At 36.2% G+C, this 20,246-nt stretch overlaps 1 pseudogene; it reads left to right on the top strand.

Annotated features, from left to right (window-relative positions):
- LOC102179025 lies at positions 8,547-10,573 on the top strand (annotated as a pseudogene).

Here is a 20,246-nt window from a genome sequence, read left to right as displayed (position 1 = left end):
TTTAAGTAGAGTAATAATGTTTAAGCATGAAATGATGCCTATTTTTTTCTTATGACCAGTGTCCCTTTTGACATTTTTAGAGTAATTTTAGGTTTAAAGCCATGTAATGATCTTGTCCTAGGTTGCACAGTTGAGAAAGATAAAGAGGAAGAGGTAAACTAATAACAGATTCTAAAATAAATTTTAAGGATAGGTTCTTGACTTTTGGTTATTTTGAGCAGCAATAAATTTGCAAAGGAAAATTTGGCTATAAACCAAATAGTGCTTGATTTATAGACAAAAATTCTAGAGTAAAGCAAAATATAAATAGATACAGGAGTTTAAAAAGAATAGCAATGTCCAGCCTCCATTTGGTCAAATGTGTTTTTTTTCTTTTCTTTTTTTTTTTACTTCTATTAGGGTATAGAAAATCAATATTGACAATTTTGTTAAGAACATATTTTTATTTTTTTAACTTGTATTAGGTATGAGTTATTTGAAGTCACTCTAGTAAGGTGAATACCATCTCTGAATACCTAGTTGTAAAAACTGAATATGAAATATTAAGTCATGTTCACTGTGTTCATCACTTCATGTCCATTAACTCAAGACTCACAGTAATATAAGATAGATAGCATTATTGTCTGAAGTTTAAAATTAGAATAACTGGCAATATTAATATTTCATGTCCAGAGTTGGACATTACTGAAGTGCCTTAGCACGCCAGGACACATACAGAAATATAAATGGAAAGAGAAGAAGTATAATTTTCATATCTATGTTATTTTCTTAAGAGCTGTGAGATGGACCTATGTAGTTTACATAGCTGTAGTTCATTTGTTTTTATTGCTAGATAGTGTTTCTTGTATAAACATCACACAATTTATTCATTTGTTGTGTTATTGATAGGTAATATCTTCATTCTTTTAAAGTTTTTCATTATTATTATTACTGTAAACATGCACACATTTTGTAAGAATAAACCTAGGAGTTAATATCACTTTTTAATGTTGGTCATTGTGCTCAGTGTTTAAGGTGTATGTTTGGGGTTTAAATTTTTATTTTTCTAATTATTATTAAAGTTGAGCACTTTTTCATAGGACAGTTGGAAATCTTCTTATAAAATGTCTTTTCAAGTTATTTGGACACTTTTTGGGACATGTTTCTTATTTTTAATAGTAAATTATATAATCTAATTCAAGTACTTTGCCTGATATTTTTTTTAAAGTAAATATTCCCAAACAGTTCAGAAACATTTTGCTAATGTTTAGCAAATATTTTGCTATGCTGTTAAATTAAAATTACTCCTATTGGGCTAAAATTTAGATTATATAAACTCTAATGAGTTTGGAAAGAATTGCATCTTTTTAATATTGAGTCATCCAATAAATAAATAAATCACAATGTTTATGAATTAATTTTGATCTTTCAACTATGAGTGTATGTCATGTTACTCTTTGTTGATGCTTAGATATTGATGAAAATCTTGGAAGTGGCCACACTAAATCACTAGTATCGCTTGATTAACAAAGGCATAGTCTGATTTTTAGTCATACAGAAATTCAGTAATTCAGTCTTTACTATGTTCTTATTTTTTTAATTAATATAGCTTTTGTTATTTAAAATAATCTCTATCAGCCAAAAATCTGATATATATTGTATTTAATATGTTGTCTCTATGACTTTAAAATTAATGTGATCCTTGCAAATAATTTTGGCTCTTCATTCAGTAACTTAACCAATGATGTATTTTCTTTATTTCCCAAACAGAAAAGCAATTTTCTAACTAAAAATAACTTATCCTTTTTAAAATTTTATACTTAATAAGTGTTATTATACGATACTTTATATTTCTTTGGTACATAATTTAAAGTTTAAAAATTAGCAATAGAAGTACAAATGTTATCTGAAATTAAATGACATGGAGCAGGATTTGAAATATTTTTTTAATTGTATTTTATTTTACAAGAAAGATATTCATTTTGGAGTTGCTTTTCAAATATTGGCCATACTTATAAAAATGAAATTCCCATAACTTTTGATAGGCTTTAGATAAAAGAACTCTATATTATTTCAGTTGAGCAGTTACATATCACACACTGAGCAAAACACTATCAGATCCTGTGAAGGAGCTAGAGAGGTAAAAAGTAAAGTTCTGCTGTAATAGGCTTTTACTGAGATGACAAGAAATTAGGTAATTAAATTACATGTAATTTTTCAATCTGCTTTTTCTTTCATTATTTGCTATCTAGATGAAATGGCAACTGATATCACTTATTACCATATAGTTGTATCATATTCTTCTCCAGAACTATACTCTAAATCAAAAAAATTATAAAGGAAGCATCTGTCACGATTAACAAATGTTTCATTTCTAATAATGACATCTTAAACATCTAAATAGTTAATGAATCCTTAATTAACAATAATTTGTATTGCTTTCAGATGGTTTAGAAGTCCATTTGGAAATACTATATAGATGGAATTAGATCTTTTAAAAAACTAATGACTCTCTCTCCAATTATAAATCTTAGAAATGATCCTAAGGATGTCATAAAATATGTGATCAAATATTTATGCTAAGTAATAATCATAACAATGACATTTATTTTAGTAAATACTGGCAATGCTCTGTATGTCAATTATATATCAACACACTCTTGATTAGTCTATTATCTAGAAAATCCAACCAATACTAGAATATTGTGTAATTTTTAAGTTGATGATTTCAAAGATAACATATATGAAATGTTTATGATGTAATTTTGAGTGTAAAAACTATGGAAAAGTGCATATACATTACTGTATTGCAGTTTGTGTGTTAGTGGGATGTGTGCATGTGTGCTTGTATGCTTGCTTCTGTGTGACATGAGAGACACAGAGAGAAAGCTGTCAAAAATTAAGTATAGTCTACCTACTCCTTTGGGGTTTATTAAGATGTGCCACTTGGATTCAGTACCCACAATATCAGCTCACTCTTGCAGGAAAGAAAAACTAAAATGGCAAGATAAAACAATCAGTGATAAACTTGGTTGATGATAGCAATGACAGACAATTGGCTTTATTTTCTTGGTTGAACATCCTGTGATGGACAGAAGAAAGAATAAGGACATTAGATCAGCTTAAATCAGTCTTTTCTCTAGTTTGTTTGTTTGACAGGGAGGCACAGGTTTCTTGTGGGTTAACTGAGCACCTCAGAAAGTGTTTGAATAAGACTAGACTTTTTGCCTTAACTCAGAGACCTCAGTAGCAAAAGTTATGGAGTGTGGCCCAAGGAGAAAAGGAAATCAAATAAATCACCCATGTCAGAGAAATATGATATTCAGAAGACACTTGTATGGCCCTCTGAAGGATTAAGTGTTCTTTTAACATGTCTGTATTCATTTCTGAGCCTTTCTTTAATTTCTGACCCAAGAAGAGGTTCATGGTTCACCTTTTTAACTCTCCTCCGGCAGTCATGGAATCCATACATTTTCTCAGGAAGTCCTACTTATTTTGAAATGAATGGTATATTTAGAAACCAATATTAAGATGGAGGGATTCTAGATATCTTACTTTTTTAAGGCTACTATACTAAAAATAAGGAAGATCCTGTGGAGGAGGAAATTGTAACCCACTCTAGTATTCCTGCCTGGAACCTGGTGGACTATATATCATGGGGTAGCAAAGAATTAGACACAACTGAGCTTGCACTCACACATAACAACAATAGCAAAAATATGAAAGACTGGGTGGTTTAAAAAAAACAGAAAATTTTTCTCACAGTTCTGGATCCTGGGAAGTACAAGATTAAGGTGCCCACATAATCTGTGTCTGGTAAGGTTATGCTTCACAGTTCACAGATGGCCAGCTTCTCACTGTAACCTCACATGGTGGCTTCCAGAGACATGTGTTAATGGGCATTAATCTTATTCCTGAGGATGCCACCCTTATGAGCTAGTTACCTCCTAAAGCATGGATCTCCAAACCCTGAGCCACAGAATGGTAGCTGTCCATGACCTGTTAAGAACTGGTTGCACAGCAGGAGGTGAGTAGCCAGTGGGTGAATTAAGCTTCATCTGTATTTACAGCTATTTCACATCACTTGTCTAAGCTCCGCCTCCTATCACATCAATGGTGATATTAGATTCTCATAAGATTGTGAACTCCTCTATGAGCTGCACTTGAGAGGAATCTAGCTTGTGAAATTCTTATGAAAATCATTCTGAAGCCATTCCCCTCTTCCCCTAGGCCTCAGTTGGTGGACAACTGTCTTCCAAAAAGTTTGTTTCTGGTGCCAAAAATGTTGGGGATCACTGTTCTAAAGTTCTCGCTTCCAGATTCCATTGTACTGTGATTAGGTTTCAGCACAAAAATTTGGGGGTAGACAAGCAGTCTACAGTACTAGGTATGCTGCTTTGTTATCATTATGTCTTAGTGTTTTCAACAGACAAAGCTAGGGATTGTATCTCTATAGATGATAAAGCATAATACATATTTAATATATACCATGCATATGATAATTTTGACATTGAGTTTATCAGGTGGTGCTAGTGGTAAACAACCTCCCTGCCAGTGCAGGAGATCTAAGAGATGTGGGCTTAATTCCTGGATCAGGAAGATCTCCTGGAGGAGTGCATGGCAGCCCACTCCAGTACTCTTGCCTGGAGAACCCCATGGACAAAGGAGCCTGGCGTACTACAGTCTATGTGGTGGCAAAGAGTTGGACATGTTTAGCAGAAACACATAATGTATATAATTTGGAATTTTAGTTTTTACTATGAATTCATAATTTATAGATTTATATTGAAATCTCAAATTCCATCCCAATACCAAAAGGCTTTCCCTTGTAACTTTCCCATTACACTTTTGTATCTCTTTCTCCCTTATTTGCTTCCTTGGTTGCTCAGATATTAAAGAATTTGCCTGCAAGGCAGGAGACACAGGTTTGATCCCTAGGTTGAGAAGATCCTCTGAAGAAGGGAATGGATGCCCACTCCAGTGTTCTTGCCTGGAGAATCCCATGGACAGAGAAGCCTGGTGGGCAATAGTTCATAGGGTGTCAAAGAGATGGACACAACTAACATAACACTTACACTTTTCTCCCACGTTTAGAATTCTGGCTGTCAGCTCTACCAGTGTATTTACTCATCTACTCAGCACTACAACATATACAAAAGTTATGAAATTGATAAATACATACATTTAACATTTTTGAAACTATTAAGTAATGTTCAAATTTCATTGTAGCTCTTTCAAACTTGTATAAGCAGTGTATGTATTTACTTTGATTATTGAAAATTATTTGATTAGCTATACTTTTTCTTCTCAGGTATTTGGTATTAATTTGGTACAGGCACAACTTGGAGACATTGCAGATTCAGTTCCAGACTACTGCAACAAATGAAAGTTGCAATAAAGCAAGTCACACACATTTTTTGGTTTCCCAGTGTATAAAAAAGTTGTTTATACACCAATCCATTAAATATGAGATAACAATATATGTTAAAAAGAAGGTACATAATTAAAAATCTTATTGTTAAAAATGCTGACTAACATCTGAGTCTTCAAGGAGTCAAAATATTTTGTTGGAGGAAGGTCTTGTCTTGAGGTTGATGACTGCTATCTGATCAGAGTGGTGTTGCTGAAGTTGGGGTGATTCTGGCAATTTCTTAAAATTAGACTGAAAGTTGTCACAGTGACTGATTAGTCCTTTCACGGAGGATTTTTCTGTAATATGCAATGCTGTTTGATAGCATTTTACCCATAGTGGAATTTCTTTTAGAATCGGAGTAATCTCTTCAAACTCTGTCACTTCTTTTTTTTTTTTTTCTAATTTTTTTTTTTTTAAATCTTTTATTCTTACATGCGTTCCCAAACATGAACCCCCCTCCCACCTCCCTCCTCACAACATCCCTCTGGGTCATCCCCGTGCACCAGCTCCAAGCATGCTGTATCCTGCATCAGACATAGACTGGCGATTCAATTCTTACATGATAGTATACATGTTAGAATGTCATTCTCCCAAATCATCCCACCCTCTCCCTCTCCCTCTGAGTCCAAAAGTCCGTTATACACATCTGTGTCTCTTTCCCTGTCTTGCATACAGGGTCATCATTGCCATCTTCCTAAATTCCATATATATGTGTTAGTATACTGTATTGGTGTTTTTCTTTCTGGCTTACTTCACTCTGTATAATCGGCTCCAGTTTCGTCCATCTCATCAGAACTGATTCAAATGAATTCTTTTTTACGGCTGAGTAATACTCCATTGTGTATATGTACCACAGCTTTGTTATCCATTCATCTGCTGATGGACATCTAGGTTGTTTCTATGTCCTAGCTATTATAAACAGTGCTGCGATGAACATTGGGGTACATGTGTCTCTTTCAATTCTGGTTTCCTCGGTGTGTATGCCCAGAAGTGGGATTGCCGGGTCATAAGGTAGTTCTATTTGCAATTTTTTAAGGAATCTCCACACTGTTCTCCATAGTGGCTGTACTAGTTTGCATTCCCACCAACAGTGTAGGAGGGTTCCCTTTTCTCCACACCCTCTCCAGCATTTATTGCTTGCAGATTTTTGGATCACAGCCATTCTGACTGGTGTGAAGTGGTACCTCATTGTGGTTTTGATTTGCATTTCTCTAATAATGAGTGATGTTGAGCATCTTTTCATGTGTTTGTTAGCCATCCGTATGTCTTCTTTGGAGTAATGTCTATTTAGTTCTTTGGCCCATTTTTTGATTGGGTCTTTTATTTTTCTGGAATTGAGCTGCAGAAGTTTGTTTGTATATTTTTGAGATTAGTTGTTTGTCAGTTGCTTCATTTGCTATTATTTTCTCCCATTCAGAAGGCTGTCTTTTCACCTTGCTTATATTTTCCTTTGTTGTGCAGAAGCTTTTAATTTTAATTAGATCCCATTTGTTTATTTTTGCTTTTATTTCCAGAACTCTGGGAGGTGGATCATAGAGGATCTGTCACTTCTTAACAATTAAATGCACGTAGTATTCTCAATCCTGTTGTTATTTCAACGATCTTCACAGAATCTTCACCAGCAGTAGTTTGCATCTCAAGAAATCACTTTATTTCCTCATACATATGAAGCAAATTCTCCTCCCTTTAATTTCTTATGAAATTGTGCAACTCACACACCTTTTGGATTTATTTCTTATCCCACTTCTCTTGCTATTTCCACTGAATGTACAGTTACTTTCTCCACTGAAGTTTTGAACCCCTCCAAATCATCAAGATTGGAATCAACTTTTACAAAGCTCATTTTAATATTTATATTTGACCGCTTCCTCTGAATCACAAATGTTCTTAAGGGGATCTAAGATGGTGAATCCTTACCATTTAATTTAATTTGTCCAGATATATTAGATAAATAACTATATCTGTGGCAGCTATAACCTTATGAAATGTAACCCTTGAAGTTAAAACTTTGAAATGTGATCTTATTTCTTGATCTGAGTTACAAATAAATTTATGTCAGTGGGCATGAAAGGATCTTGAATCTTATTGCACATCTCCACCAGAATTCTTAGTTTACCAGGTGCACTGTCAATAAGCAGTATTACTTTGAAAGGATTTTTTTTTTTTATTATAGTAGTTCTTCACAGTAGGCTTAAACTATTCAGTAAGCCATGTAGTGAACAGATGTGTTGTAATCCAGGCTTTGTTTTTCCACTTGGGGAGCATAGGAGAATAAATCTAGCATAATTCTTAAGGGTCCCAAGATTTTCTAGATGGTAAAAGAGCATCAGCTTCAACTTTAAGTCACCAATTACATTAGACCCTAAAAAGAGTGTCACTCTGTTCTGTGAAATGTTTAAGCCAGGCATTGACTTCTCTTTACTAGCTATGAACGTCTTAGGTGGCATCCTCTTCCAATATAAATCTGCTTTGTCTTCACTAAAAATCTGCTATTTAGTATAGCACCTTCATTTATTATTTTGTCTAGATCTTCTGGATAACTTGCTGCAGTTCTACATCAGCACTTGCTGCTTCACATCGCACAAGATATTATGGAAATATCTTTTTTCCTTAAACCTCATGAATAAACATCTGCTAGCTTCAAACTTTTCTCCTGTACATTCCTCACATCTCTCAGCCTTCATAGAATCGAAGAAAGTTAGTCCCTTGCTCTGGATTCACTTTTGGCTTAACGAAATGTTGTGATGGGTTTGATCCTACATCCAAACCACTAAAATGTCTCCATTTCAATAATCCATTTCCTTGTCTTATCATTCACATGAGTACACTGGGGTAGCACTTTTAATTTTACTCAAGAATTCTTCTTTTGTATTCACACCTTGGCTAATTGTTAGGCACAAGATGCCTACCTAGGCCTATCTCAACTTTCTTCAATCCTTTCTCAATAAGTTTAATCAAGTCTGCTTTTGTAGCACTTTTTCACCTTCTTCATCCAATTCCCCTTCCCTCACCCTCTGCCTCTGGTAATGAAAAATCTGACCTCTTTTTCCATGAATTTGTTTGTATGCCTTGTTGTTTGTTTTGGAGTATAATTGACCTACCATGCTGTGTCAGTTCTTATTATACAACATGAAGATCCGAGCTGCACCAGAGAATGTTGAGCTTACTGAAGCAATTTGGGTTTAAGAAGACTTCTCAAAGTGGAAAGCTGAGGAATGACAGGGTCAGCATCACTGATTCTACTCCCTTGGGCATCACTGATACAGAAGCTTAGCAGAGCACCTAGTATTTTCTTGTCGGATCAAAGAGAAAGGTTCTCAACCATGCCTGAAATAGAAACACTTCGCAGAGACTCTGAATTGTTTCCCCAACCTCTGATGTTCAAGGAATTACAGAACTTGATAGAACAGCTTTTAAAAAGACAGGCATCATCCCAGAGCTTAAAGAGAGGAAATGAATACTCAATAAACTGTTGTGATGCCTTGAAAGGGCAACACTGCAGCACCCAGGCCTAAAACATGTGATTGAACATCCAGAAGATGAAGAAGGTAGATTGTTTCTGTTGGATCCCTATAAATTGTTTACCACTGATGCCTTTGAGGAAGAAGAACTCAGTATTTTAAAGCAGCTTAATGTCAATCCACAGATATTGAAATATAATTAGGAGCTAGCTTATGAAAACTTTAAGTCAGAAGAAATCTTGAGAGCTGTGCTTCCTGAAGGTCAAGATGTGACCTCGGGATTTAGCAGAGTTGGGCACACTGCCCACCTGAAATTTTGAGTTCATCAACTACCTTCAGTTCAGTTCAGTTCAGTTCAGTCGCTCAGTCATGTCCGACTCTTTGCGACTCCATGAATCGCATTATGCCAGGCCTCCCTGTCCATCACCAACTCCCAGAGTTTACTCAGACTCATGTCCATCGAGTCAGTGATGCCATCCAGCCATCTCATCCTTTGTCGTCCCCTTCTTCTCCTGTCCCCAACACCTCCCAGAATCAGAGTCTTTTCCAATGAGTCAACTCTTTGCATGAGGTGGCCAAAGTACTGGAGTATTGGAGCTTTAGCATAATTCCTTCCAAAGAAATCCCAGGGTTGATCTCCTTCAGAATGGATTGGTTGGACCTCCTTGCAGTCCAAGGGACTCTCAAGAGTTTTATCCAACACCACAGTTCAAACGCATCAATTCTTTGGCGCTCAGCCTTTTTCACAGTCCAACTCTCACATCCATACATGACCACAGGAAAAACCATAGCCTTGACTAGACTGACCTTAGTCGGCAAAGTAATGCCGCTGCTTTTGAATATGCTATCTAGGTTGGTCATAACTTTTCTTCCAAGGAGTAAGCATCTTTCAACTACCTTACAAGCGTTTAATTAGCCAAGTTATGATTGGCAAAAATCCAAGAATCACATTGTCAGTAAACAAAATCAATAATATTGATATTACTGAAATTTCCAAATGGAAATACTATCTGGAGAGGAGAATATGGTGACCAAGGTTTGAGAAAACAATAACACCTATGAATTTGATTTTTCAAAAGTCTACTGGAATCCTTATCTCTCAACAGAACACAATCATATCACAGAACTTCTCAAACCTGGAGATGTCCTATTGATGATGGGACTGGGCCCTTGGCCATTCCAGCAGCAAAGAAACACTGTGCTGCGTTTGCTAGTGATGTCAATCCTGAATCTTATAAATGGCTACTGTGCAACTGTAAATCAGATAAAGTGGACCAAAAGGTAAAAGTCGGATGGGAAAGATTTCCTGCAAGGACCAGTCAGAGAAGAGTTAATACAGCAGCTGAAGCCACTGTCAAAAGGAAGAAAACACTCTGTGCACATTGTCATGAATTTGACAGCAAAGGCTATTGAGTTTCTCATCACTTTCAAAGCATTCTTAGATGGCAGCCATGTGACAGCGAGATCCTTCCCACTGTGCACTGTTACAGCTTTAGCTAATCCAGCTAAGGATGTTCAGCAACGAACTGAAACTGTGTTAGGCATCTCCTAGGAAGCATGCAGTTCAGTTCGCTTAGTAAAAAATGTGGCCCCTAATAAGGAAACGTTATACATCACTTCTCGGATTCCTGCTGCTACACTTTACAAGAACCAGACTGTAAATCAGGACAGTCATGAAGATCCACCTCTTAAATGCCAGAGAACAGATAAAGAATTTTAAGAAGAAAAAGCACAAATTACTTCAGTCACTTAATTGGAAATAGTTTCTCCATCTCCCCACTAGACCTTTGTGATAGTGAACTATTGAACACTTTTACTTTACCCTCGCTGGATTCCCACACATACAGCATGGTGTTATTTTCTATGCATTGTCTAAATGATCACCAACATAAACCTAGTTATGTTATATCACCACAAAGATATTATTACTTCATTCTTGGCTATATTCTCCACTCTATTGTTTTATACTTGTGACTCATTTGTTTTGCAGTGGAAATCGATACCTCTTAACGTCCCTTGCTTATTTTTTTCCTCTCTCCCACCTAGCACCATGATAACCACATGTTTTTTCTCTGCATCTATGACTGTTTCTGCTTTGTCATGTCTCTTCAGTATTTTGTCATATAGATTGCACACTCATTTCCTCAGTTCAGTTCAGTTCAGTCACTTAGTCATGTTCGACTCTTTGTGACCCTATGAACAGTAGCACACCAGGCCTCCCTGTCCATCACCAACTCCCAGAGTCCACCCAAACTCATGTCCATTGAGTCGGTGATGCCATCCAACCATCTCATCCTCTGTGGTCCCCTTCTCCTCCTGCCCACAATCTTTCCCAACATAAGGGTCTTTTCAAGTGAGTCAGCTCTCTGCATCGGGTGGCCAAAGTATTGGAGCTTCAGCTTCAACATCAGTCCTTCCAATGAACACCCGGGACTGATCTCCTTTAGGATGGATTGGGTGGATCTCCTTGCAGTCCAAGGGAATCTCAAGAGTCTTCTCCAATGTCACAGTTCATTTCCTACTTTAGCTAAATACCTAAGAGGGTGATTGCTGGACTATATGGTAAGAGTATGCTTCGTTTTGTACATGAGCTCTTTGCGACCCCATGAGCTGTGTAGCCCACCAGACTCCTCAGTCCATGGAATTTTCCAGGCAAGAATACTGGAGTGGGTTGCCATTTCCTCCTCCAGGAGATCTTCTCAACCCAGGGATTGAATCTGAGTCTCTTGCATTGGCAGGTTAATTCTTTATCACCCTGCCACCTGGGAAGCCCATGTTTAGTTTGTAAGAAAATTCTGAAATATTATTGGAAGTGGATGTACCATTTTTGTATTCCTACCAGCAATGGATGAACATTTCTATTCTTCTTCACATTGCTTTCTTACTTAGCAATATATTCACAGAATCACCCCATATCAGCTTTTAGCAATTAGTTTTCTTATCTGTTTTAACAGGTTCATAATAGTTTACTGTAGGTATGTACCATAGTTTATGTTCATTTAGCCAAACTAGTGCTTGTGTGCTAGAGAAGGCAATGACACCCCACTCCAGTACTCTTGGTTGGAAAATCCCATGGACAGGAGAGCCTGGTGGGCTGCAGTCCATGGGGTCACTAAGAGTCAGACATGACTGAGCAACTTCACTTTCACTTTTCACTTTCATGCATTGGAGAAGGAAATGGCAACCCACTCCAGTGTTCTTGCCTGGAGAATCCCAGGGACGGGGGAGCCTGGTGGGCTGCCGTCTCTGGGGTCGCACAGAGTCGGACGTGACTGAAGCGACTTAGCAGCAGCAGTGCTTGCGTGCATTGTGTGCTTGTGTGAGTCCTGCATGGCTACTTCCAAAGTGGGGCTTCCCTGATGGCTCAAACTGTGAAAGATCTACCTGCAATGCAGGAGGCCTGGGTTTGATTCCTGGCTAAACCTAAAGCCAAGAAGTAGATCGTAGAGACATTTATTTTTATATAGGATGAACCTGTTTACACAGTCAAAGCTCACTTCAATCATGAAGTCATTCTAAGGATGTTTGCATATTTCCACTGGGTCTGAGTCTATATTGCATCCTCTCCTATTGGAATATCTATAAGATTTGATACTATTCCTTATTAAATTTCAGTTCTTATTGGCCCTTTTTACTCTAAGTAACATAATATTCTGTGTATGATTGAACATTGATGTTTCTGTAGATAATTCTGTTTCACTGAAATTTATGTTGTTATTTTTCCTTTATATTTGTTGTTGGCAGAAACTTTGGTCCTTGTATTGATTTATAGTGCTTAGCTTATGGCAAACAATTGGTTAGACTGCCCTGATTTTCACAACTTGCATTATTTCTGCAATTTGGAGCCCTTAGCATTAGGGCACTCATTTTCTTCCTTAAATTTCCTCTGTTTCTCTCTTTTTGCTAAGCAAATAATAGATAATCTCTATAATTTTAACCAGAAAAAGTTTTTAAATTATATTTGAGTACTATCTGTTATCTTACAGAGTTTCCTTGGTTGCTTAGATGGTAAAGAATCTGCTCACCATGAGGGAGACCTGGGTTCAGTCCCTGGGTTGGGAAGATCCCCTGGAGAAGGAAATGGAAATCCACTCCAGTATACTTGCCTGGAGAATTCCATGGACAGAGGAAGCTGGTGGGTTACCTTACATAAGAATTATTTTTGTACACTTTGGAAAGTGAGTTTAAGGTAGCATAAGTCCTTCTGTTTTTATTTTGTATCTGAACAAGTCTGTTATTTACTCAGTCATGTCCAACTCTTCACTATCCCATGGAATATAGCCCACCAGGCTCCTCTGTTTGGTTTATCTTATTTGTTGCTGCTTTTTCATGTATTAGACTAAAGGAATCAATGTGCAAAATAGCCACTTCTTTGAATTTAAATAATATTGGAAATACTAAATATTGTTATTTTTACTTATAGTATATTGGACAGAATGGGATACCAAAATATATGAAGTCATCTTTTCTTCCTGTCTTTTTACTTTTGTAGAAGATATTAAGATGAGGTGGTAAGAATACACAGAAGAACTATACAAAAAAGATCTTCAAAACACAGATAATCACAGTGGTGTGCTCACTCAACTAGAGCCAGACATCCTGGAATGCAAAGTCAAGTGGGCCACAGGAAGCATCACTACAAACAAAGCTAGTGGAGGTGATGGAATTCTAGTTGAGCTATTTCAAATCCTAAAAGATGATGCTGTGAAAGTGCTGCACTCAATATGTCAGCAAATTTGGAAAACTCATCAGTAGCCACAGGACTGGAAAAAGTCATTATTCATTCCAATCCCAAAGAAAGGCAATGCAAAACAATGCTCAAACTACTGCACAATTGCGCTCATCTCATACACTAGTAAAGTAATACTCAAAGTTCTCCAAGGCAGGCTTCAACCGTACATGAACCATGAAATTCCAGATGTTCAAGTTGCATTTAGAAAAGGCAAAGAAACCAGAGATCAAATTGCCAACATCTATTGGATCATTGAAAAGGCAAGAGAGTTCCACAAAAAAAAAAAAAAAAAGAAAAGAAAGAAAAAAAAGAAAAAAAAACTTCTGCTTTATTTCCCAAATTGGGAATGAAGTACTTCAGGTCTGTATATTGTCACCCTGCTTATTTAACTTATATGCTGAGTACATCATGAGAAACACTGGACTGGATGAAGCACAAGCTGGGATCAAGACTGCTGGGAGAAATATCAATAACCTCACATATGCAGATGACACCACCCTAATGGCAAAAAGTAAAGAGGAACTAAAGAGCCTCCTGATGAAAATGAAAGAGGAGAGTGAAAAAGTTGGCTTAAAACTCTGCATTCAGAAAATTAAGATCATGGCATCTGGTCCCATCACTTCATGGCAAATAGATGGGGGAAAAATGCAAACAGTGACAGACCTTAATTTGGGCATCTCCAAAATCACTGTAGATGATGAGTGCAGCTACAAAATTAAGACACTTGCTCCTTGGGAGATAAGTTATGACCAACATAGACAGCGTATTAAAAAGCAAAGACATTATTTTGCCAACAAAGTCCATCTACTCAAAGCTATGATTTTTCTCATATTCATTTATGGATGTGAGAATTGGACTATAAAGAAAGCTGAGCACTGAAAAATTGATGCTTTTGAACTGTGGTATTGGAGAAGACTCTTGAGAGTCCCTTGGACTGCAAGGAGATCCAACCAGTTCATCTTAAAGGAAATCAATGCTGAATATTCATTGAAAGAATTGATGCTGAAGCTGAAACTCCAAAACTTTGGCCACCTGATGTGAAGAACTGACTCATTTGAAAAGACCCTGATACTAGGAAAGATTGAAGGTGGGAGGAGAATGGGACAACAGAAGATGAGATGATTGGATTGAATCACTGTTTCAATGGACATGAGTTTGGGTAAACTCTGGGAGTTGGTGATGGACAGGGAGGCCTGGCGTGCTGCAGTCCATGGGATCGCAGAGTCGGACACGACTAAGTAACTGAACTGAATTGAACTGAACTGATGTGTTCTTTAAGTGTTTATCCTTCAAAATATATACCATTTACAAGATACTGTGTAAGATGCCTCTATTAGGTAATTCTTATATATATTTTGAACATCCATGTTAGAGTCATATTTTCAACATTGAATGAGATAACTTTGTGCATTCTGTTTTTTAGATAGATTTGAATTTACAATATAACAAATCATAGCTTAATATCTATCTCAATGAATTTATAGACTTTGAAAGTACAACAGAATTTTTATTTGACATTATAATGTAGAAGAGCACATGAATTATTTGCCTGTTTTTTTTTTTTTAATACATACCTCCCATAAGATGTGGAAATTTTACTTCAGTGGAAATTTACTGTATGATGAAAATGTATTCCCTCTGATCAAGTATAGAGAATCAAGCCCAAGGTGGCTTGCTTCAATTTTCATTTATTTTCCTTATATTGTCATTCATAGCAGAAAAAAAAAAAAACCTGTAAGCAAAGGACCATTAAATAAAAACACATTTCATTGAAAATATGTGCTTGAAATATATTATCTAATCTATGGCTTGAAATTCTGCATATTATTACATGACTAGGCTCCAAAATCTCAATAAGTAACTTTTCCACTAAATGTATGCAGAAATATAAAGCCTTTAAAGAAAATAGAGGATACTACACTGAGTCAGAAAAAATATTTCAGTGAAGCTTGAATATTCTCCTTCTGACCAGGACAGTAAGATAATTTTTGCCAAAACACTATCAGTTTTCTCTCAAGGAACATTAAATTGTCAAAACTTTACCACCAAAAATGAATTCATTACCTCACCCATTTATTTACCACAAGACATGCGTTTAGCACCCAGGATATACAGAACTCCAAGTTAATTCATGCAGTGAGTGTATACCAGGTCCCTCTTGTCAAAAACAATATGGGAAATCTTCTATCAATCTCTTGTACCTACAATATATTATCCCGATACAGCGGGATAATGATGGTAGTAGAAGATTATAGTTTTCAGCAGTGATAGAACTATCATAAAATTCCTCTGAAATTGTGTAAGATAAAAGAGTAGTGTACAATGGTGTATTGAACTTTGGATATGTAACCAGATTGAATTGGAGTTTAACACCTCAATCTTTATATTACTGTGTACCCTTGAGCCATTGATATACTTCTCTCAGCTCTAATTTCTTTGTATGTAATGTTAAATAAGCACATTTCTACTCCAAAACAAATTAGACAATGAAGATTAGAGATTCTGACATTCCTTTTGATTCAGTTCTGGTGACACTGCTATCACATATTCATAGTAGTTATCATCACTAATCTCAGCCACCTCATTTTTCTCTCTTCACACTGACATACACCACACATTTCCTACTTGATTAAAGACTCTTTTATTTTTATAATATGAATTTGTAACTCATCACACATATATGTATTTATATATACCTGTATGCATATATATGTTAAATCAGGGGACTGCAACCTCTGAGATCTAATCCCTGATAATGTGGGGTGGAATCGATGGAATAATAATAGAAGTAAAGTGCACAATACATGCAATGTGCTTGAATTACCCGAACATCATCCCCCTACTCTGATCCACAGAAAAATTATCTTTCACAAAACCTGGTGCCAAAATGTTTGGGGACAGCTGTGTTAAATCATCAGTTAAGACACATTGCCACATACATCTGAAAACATCTCACATTCTACATGTAGTTTTCAATCTTACAGCATTTGTATCTATAACCTCTCATCATTTAAAATTTAAACCAGTAAAATTTCCATGGGCCAAAATAACTTGATCAAACAATTATATTTATGTACCTAATTATCCAACTAAAGATTTCAAAAATATAATTTAATCTTCAAAATGACTCCCACCATCAAATCACCATCATGGCCCATTAACACAATTCAAGTAACAATCTAAAATTCTGATTCTTTTACATTTTTCACAATACTTTCAAAATCATTCTTAATTTTGAGATATTTAATTATTATTTTAGTCAGTTTGTGAATATTCCTATATAATTTTAATTTACATAAATCAAACACAGTGCTGTGTGCTTAGATGCTCACTTGTGTCCGATTCTTTGAGATCCTTCAGACTATAGTCCATCAGGCTCCTCTGTGAAAGGGATTTTTCAGACAAGAATACTAGAGTGGGTTGCAATTTCAAAAACCCTAAAGGCCATCCAACACTGTAGATACATATCTGACAATATTTCTTGCTTACCTTCAGTGTGCTGTATATGATGCTGAATTATAGACTGCCTTAGTGGAGATTATGTAGCAAGGGTTAGTGCATCAAGTCAAACTCTGAATCATTTATATTCTAATATCCTTTAGTCTAAATAATATGATGATTATTATCATCTTGGGACAAGAGAGAACAGCATAGAGATTCTTACACTTTAGAAAACTGCCTCTTGGAACCATGAAAGTATATAGAACTCAATTTATGTCATATATATATTGCCTTCTATATCTTTTTACTGTCTAATTTCAAACAAAATTCTATGAACATGTTAATGGTCAGTCAATTCTACAATATTTGTGATGAAAAATAACAGCTTCTCTGCTTCACCATTTTTTTAAATATATAATATCATTCTCATCAGAGCAAACCAAACTTTAATCTCTTTCAAGTAATCATTTTAGAATTTATATGCATGCCTCTAAGAAACATGTAGTGTTGGAGAAGACTCTTGAGAGTCCCTTGGACTGCAAGGAGATCCAACCAGTCCATTCTGAAGGAGATCAGCCCTGGGATTTCTTTGGAAGGAATGATGCCAAAGCTGAAACTCCAGTACTTTGGCCACCTCATGCGAAGAATTGACTCATTGGAAGACTCTGATGCTGGGAGGGATTGGGGGCAGGAGGAGAAGGGGACGACAGAGGATGAGATGCCTGGATGGCATCAGCGACTCAATGGATGTGAGTCTTAGTGAACTCTGGGAGTTGGTGATGGACAGGGAGGCCTGGCATACTGCAATTCATGGAGTCTCTGAGTCAGACATGACGGAGAGACTGAAGTGAACTGAACTGAACAAACATGTTAATGTTGCCTCCCTCTCTAGAGTTTTTAGTTTTAGGCATTCCTCTCCCAACCTCAATCATCAACTTACATAATTCTTCTCATTCACCTCTTCTTGAAACTTGGTCATGTTGTAATTTTGGTGAGAACACCATTCATTGTTTACTTTGATATAATGCTCCAAATCTTAGTCAAATATGAGCTATTTTTAAAAAATCATAAATAACTTTCCTTCTGACACATCTCTTTGTTTTCCTGGAAGTCAGTCATTTGTGTGATTTTTGCTTCCTTCATATTACATGCAATTTTCATTAAAAAAAAAAAAAGAAAAAGAAAAAACTCTTACCAGTTATCTAAATACCCTCTGGAAGTTTAGACATACCACAGAAGTCCACTAGTTAATATCCCTAAGAGAGTCCTTTCCAGAGCCCATTTTCCTACACGGATCAAATTAGGCTGCCTTCTCCATCTGTTGTACCATGGGTCCTCCTTTGCTATAATCTAAACAATTCCTCTACCTATCTTGATTTTTGCATCTTTTGTTTTTGTGTCATATGTATTATTTTTTTTTTTCTCACTTGTTGATAGAGTACAATCCTCCAAAAGCTATCTTTATTTTGTTTCAAAATCTGGTGTATATTGATACTACTTTTGGTCAGAAATAGAATTCCAAGCTGTAAATCTTTTCCTCAGAATTTTGAAGGAAGTGTCCCATAAAATTTCTTTTCCGGTCTTGCCATGAAAATGAAGTCATTCTTGGTACTGAGTTCTATGTAGGTTTGTTGTATGTCCCCATTTGCCTGAGACAGTCTTCTTCTATGTCTCTTTTTATAATGTAATTATTAATAGTACCCCCATTTGGTGTTAAAAAGGTTATGGTTCATATAATAAGTTTTATAGTTTTTATACATATATTAGCACTTTTACTGATCTGCAAAATCATTCTCATTTTATCTCTGTCCTGTATTTTTGACAGTTCTGTGATGATACAGTCTGTTTTCATTCATTGCCAGTGTTGTCTTTCCCTCTTAAGAAATGTTCTTAGTTCCAATATTCTGGAAGGTGGGTCATAGAGGATCCTGCTGTGATTTACGTCAGAGAGTGTTTTGCCTATGTTTTCCTCTAGGAGTTTTATAGTTTCTGGTCTTACGTTTAGATCTTTAATCCATTTTGAGTTTATTTTTGTGTATGGTGTTAGAAAGTGTTCTAGTTTCATTCTTTTACAAGTGGTTGACCAGTTTTCCCAGCACCACTTGTTAAAGAGATTGTCTTTTCTCCATTGTATATTCTTGCCTCCTTTGTCACAAATAAAGTGTCCATAGGTGTGTGGATTTATCTCTGGGCTTCCTATTTTGTTCCATTGATCTATATTTCTGTCTTTGTGCCAGTACCATACTGTCTTGATGACTGTGGCTTTGTAGTAGGGCCTGAAGCCAGGCAGGTTTATTCTTCCTGTTCCACTGCCCAGAATATTGGAAATAAAAGACAAAAAAAAAAAAAAAAAACAAATGGGACCTAATTAAAATTAAAAGCTTCTTCACAACAGAGGAAACTATAAGCAAGGTGAAAGGACAGCTTTCAGAATGGGAGAAAATAATAGCAAATGAAGCAACTGACAAGCAACTAATCTCAGGAATATACAAGCAACACCTGGAGCTCAATTCCAGAAAAATAAAAGACCCAATCAAAAAATGAGCCAAAGAACTAAATGGACATTTCTCCAAAGACATACAGATGCTGACAAACACATGAAAAGATGTTCAACATCACTCATTATCAGAAAAATGCAAATCAAAACCACAATGAGGTATCATTTCATGCCAGTCAGAATGGCTGTGATCCAAAAGTCTATAAGCAATAAATGCTGGAGAGGGTGTGGAGAAAAGGGAACCCTCTTACACTGTTGGTAGGAATGCAAACTAGTACAGCCACTATGGAGAAGAGTGTGGAGATGCCTTAAAAAACTGGAAATAGAACTGCCTTATGACCCAGCAATCCACTGCTGTGCATACACACTGAGGAAACCAGAATTGAAAGAGACACTTGTACCCCAATGTTCATGGCAGCACTGTTTATAATAGGCAGGACATGGACGCAACCTAGATGTCCATCAGCAGATGAATGGATAAAAAAGCAGTGGTACATATATACAATGGAATATTACTCAGTCATTAAAAAGGATACATTTGGATCAGTTCTAATGAGGTGGATGAAACTGGAGGCGATTATACAGAGTGAAGTAAGCCAGAAAGTAAAACACAAATATAGCATACTAATGCATATATATGGAATTTAGAAAGATGGTAATGATAACACTGTATGCGAGACAGCAAAAGAGACACAGAGGTATAGAGGAGTCTTTTGAACTCTG

Source organism: Capra hircus, chromosome 15 (assembly GCF_001704415.2).
Source record: "Capra hircus breed San Clemente chromosome 15, ASM170441v1, whole genome shotgun sequence".
Taxonomy (NCBI): domain Eukaryota; kingdom Metazoa; phylum Chordata; class Mammalia; order Artiodactyla; family Bovidae; genus Capra; species Capra hircus.
Note: the sequence above shows the minus strand (reverse complement) of the source record. Positions and strands in the feature narration are given on the sequence as shown.